The sequence below is a fragment of the Anthonomus grandis genome, chromosome 18 (genome assembly GCF_022605725.1).
Source record: "Anthonomus grandis grandis chromosome 18, icAntGran1.3, whole genome shotgun sequence".
NCBI lineage: Eukaryota > Metazoa > Arthropoda > Insecta > Coleoptera > Curculionidae > Anthonomus > Anthonomus grandis.
In genome coordinates this window covers 3,453,816-3,458,300 of record NC_065563.1, presented here as the reverse complement: position 1 = coordinate 3,458,300, position 4,485 = coordinate 3,453,816, and the positions used below count along the sequence as shown (strand labels likewise).

General features: G+C 34.1%; 1 pseudogene; it reads right to left on the bottom strand.

Moving 5' to 3' along the window:
- Positions 1–694: 694 nt before the first annotated feature.
- LOC126747061 (putative nuclease HARBI1) lies at positions 695–2,592 on the bottom strand (annotated as a pseudogene).
- Positions 2,593–4,485: the final 1,893 nt, after the last annotated feature.

Genomic DNA, 4,485 nt, shown 5'->3' with positions numbered 1-4,485 from the left:
AGCAAGAGGACAAAATGTGGGATCTTGACAACCTCATCGATCAGACAGTCGATCCTTTAATTATAATGTCAAGAGGTGATGACAGTTCGTCAGATGACGAAGAAGACTACAATCTATTATAATTTAAAATTGTTATACACTGTTCAAAAAGTGCCAGATCCAAAAGTGACATTTTCAACTGTTTTACTCTACATATTATGTTCAATAAATTTGTGAAAAAAATATATTATTCCATTTAAACAAAAGTAACTTTCTAAAATAAAATAGCATTTAAGTACATTAATTATAAGGTAAAAAACAAGTCCCAGTTGCACGCCTTTGGCGAGCCGTTTTCAATGTTTATCAGTGGGTAACAATGGGCAAAACTCATAAATTGACCCAAAACCGGGTGGCACTACCTGCAATCAACGAAAAGAAAGAATTTTACATTGAAACTAATACCCAACTAAGGTAGTGGCATAAAATATTGGTGAATCACCAGGTACCACTTTTGCATACCTAATGAGGTTTTATTGCTCTACACACTTCTGAAATAGAGTATAATTATTAATATTATAAGGAGATAAAATCTGTTTAAATATAAACAGAAAAAATATCTATAATAATTATTAGAACATAATATATTTTAAACATACATTATAAATGGCATATTTTTTTAAATTACTTAAGTGTTTAGTAAACATTATTTTTAAATCTAAATAAATTTATTTTGCCATTGTATAGCCCCTTCATTATTAAAGTAACGCATGAAAGACTCTCGTACATCATTTTCCGATGCATGACGCGAAAAACTTTTTTGAAGGTCTGTTAAGGTATTTGGCCCTGGTCTTAGGCCTAACTGGGTTGTACCATTCTCAATATCATCTACATCTAGGCTACTTGCTGGCGTATAATGATCGCCTATTTTCCGTCTTAAAAAGTTGTGTAAAATACAACATGCCATTACAATCTTCTCTATGTTTTCCAATTTAACATTAATTGCTTTGTGAAAAATTTGAAAACGTGCAGCCATAATACCGAAGACATTTTCGATTATTCTTCGAGACCTGGATAATCTATAATTAAACACTCTGCGATGTGGCGTTAATTCTCGTTGAGCATAGGGTTTCATAAAATCTGGTCTCAAGGTAAAGGCTTCATCTGCAACAAACACAAAAGGTAGTTTCATTTCAGAATTTGTGGGGCTCGAAGGCGGTGGAATTTTCAAGGTGTTTTCATTAGCTTTTGATAAAAAACTGTGTTCTCAATAACTCCGCCGTCAGAAAGTCTTCCATTGGTGCCAAAATCAACAAAAATAAACTCGTAATTCGCATTAGCAATTGCTAACAGCACCAGGCTATGGAAACCCTTATAATTATAAAAATACGGTCCGCTGTCTTGTGGTGCCATGATCTGCACATGCTTTCCATCGACAGCTCCTAAGCAGTTCGGAAAATTCCATCTAGTCTCAAATTGCCTTGCTATTGATGTCCATTCTCTTTCATTTGACGGAAACTGAAATAAAAAAAAATTGGTATCATATTTTCATCATATAATAAAATGTTTGTAATATTTAAAAAAAATATATTCAGTGTTTATTTATTTATTTATTTATTATTACAGGATCATGGTAGCGATGAGTCCCCACTTCTATCGCCTGTATCATTAGAGACACAAGCCACCGATGATTCGCTTGATGAAAGCAGAGATAGTTCATCTAAAACATATACCCCTAATACAAGGACTTTTAAAAAACCTAAACAAAGAAATCTTTGCGATAGCGTTTTGCTTCGAGTGCAGCAGGAGTTGGACTCAAAGAAAGAAAAAGATGAATACGATATTGTTGGGAAAAATGTCGCAAACAAGCTTAGAGGCTTGCCTAAAGAAGTTAGCCTAGTAGCAGAAAAATTAATTACCGACATTCTGTTTGAGGCACAACTTGGTAATATAAATCGCAATACTCGTCTAAATTTGAATAATGCATCTTCTGTAGATCCATCAACATCTACAAACGTTCCTACGAGTAACTATTTCGAAATGTTGCCAGTTACGTCATTCAATTCTCAACAACAATCACAGCTACAAAATACTAGCGCCAGCACGTATTCAGTTCAACGAATTCTAATGTGTTTTTATTATACCTATTATGTTTGATAAAAAATGTTATATTTTATTTTATTGAAGAATTATTACTTTTGTTGTAGTTATTTTGTGATTTAATAAAAAATATTACTTGCCCTGAAATAGTCCTTTTTTAGTACTGAATATATTGCTGCACAAGTATCCGGAATAATTTGTCCCAGTGATTGAGGCGAAATTATAACTGAGAACTTTAGATCTTCATAACTTCTACCAGTAGCGATAAATCGCAAAGTAGCTGTAAGCCTTTCGTGAGGACTTATTGCTTCCCTTAAATGTGTATTTTGTTTGGCTATTAAAGGCGTTACAAGTTGCAACAGTTCCAAATAGGTTGCCTCGTCCATACGCAAATAGTTATGCCAATCTCCAGGTTCTAATAATAACTCGTTTAATAGATTGATATGAGAAAAGGTCTTCCTTTTTAAAAGCCAATTCTTGCACCACTTTGTACGATTTTTCTTCTTTTTTTTTTACTGCCAGAACTGCCGCCACTGCTAGGACACACTTTCGAGATATCATTATTCGCGCGTTTTAATTCCACTGACTGAACCGTGCTAATTGTTCGTAGTGTGTGTGAGCTTTAAACTGTTCCACCCTAGTTTGCGCGATTTTGTACGTACGGGCCGATTCGCGCGAATTGAACGAAGTCTATGGGGCTCTTTAGCTTCGTTTTGGTTCCGATTTTGGGATTATTCTAGAACTGCGCAGAACTCGTTGCGCCATAAAGTAAAATCCGAATCGCTCCCGTTTCAATTCTGCATGGTATGGAACCCGAATGCTTGACGCACTGACAGTAAACAGCTGATTCTGATTGTTTATTTACTAAACACAACTTTTTGAAATTTTGAATATTGCTAATTGCTTTGGTTTTGGACCTTTATATTTATTTTAAACATTAGGACTGGAATAAAAATGAATGTAACTGCATTAATAGTAGGTAATTAATTTTTTAAAGATTTTTTTTTACACAATGTATTTTGGCTTATTAGGAGGAGCTTTTAACATCTAGCGATACATCAGCTTCTTCTGACGATTTAGAGGGTGTTTTGGAAGTTGTTATACCAGAAGTGTTGCAACATAGGCAGAAAAATGAAAACTATGCCGAGAGCATAATGCCCATGTATACAGAACAAGAATTCTTAGAGCATTTTAAAGTTCCGAGACTTGTGGTCATAGAGCTAGCTAGAGACTTCCAGGAGTCTGAATATTATCCTAAAAAAGACACCGGATTATTAAGAATTGGTGCTGAAAAGTCGATATGTATTTTTATTTGGTACGCAAGTCATGAAGCTGCCTCATTTAGAGATGTTAGTGACAGATTTAATATTGCTATGAGTACGTTACATGTTTTAATACACAATGTAACTTACTTCTTAAGTAATAAGTCGAGAGAGGTAATATGCTGGCCAACAGAGAACGAAAAAGTTGTAATTGAACAACAATTTTTGGAAATGGGTTTTCCTGGTGTGCTTGGGGCTATGGATGGGTCACATATTAGGATTGACCAACCTAAAAATGATCCAGAGAGCTATTTGAATAGAAAGAAGTTTTATTCCATTCAGGTAAGTTTTATGGTTGAATTTATACAAGGCATTAGACAGTTAAAATTATTTTTCATCCACTCGACCATCATTTCAACCTAAAATGACAGTCAAAAATTTGTGCATGTATTTTTTGACTTTGAGAATGTCATTTTGGGTTAAAATGATGATTGAGTAAACCCAAAATAATTTTGGCTGTCCCATTCCTTTTTGGCGACAACAAGGTTTTATTTGACAATTATAACTTAAATGTTTCCTTTTTTCAGTTTCAAGTAGTCTGTGATTCAAGCCGTAAAATTAGAGATGTGTTCATTGGCTTTCCTGGGTCGGTGCACGATGCAAGGGTGTTTAATAATTCTCCACTATTTCATAGTTTACCCGAAAGATGTGGAGAAAAAGTTATCCTAGCAGATAGTGCCTATCCTTGTCTACGCAATGTTTTGACACCATATAAGGACAATGGTAATTTGAGTGAAATTGAAAAAAAATTTCATATCAAATTAAGCCATTGTCGCATTGTCATCGAACATGTCTTTGGAATTCTAAAACAAAAATTTAGGCAGCTATACCATCTAAAACTTAGAGATGAGACATTGATATGTCATTTTATAAGAGCCTGTTGTGTTTTGCACAACTTAACTTTAAATCTAGAGCAGGAGTTGATTGAAGAGCCTCAAGGAGCTGATAATATTCCACCTCCATATGTTGGAGAAAATATTGAGGAAAACATGGCTGGAAACGCTTATAGGAATTACGTAGCTGCCCTATTATTTAATCAGTAAAATAAATAAAAAACTGTTTATACTTTATTATGCCTTTTATTTTT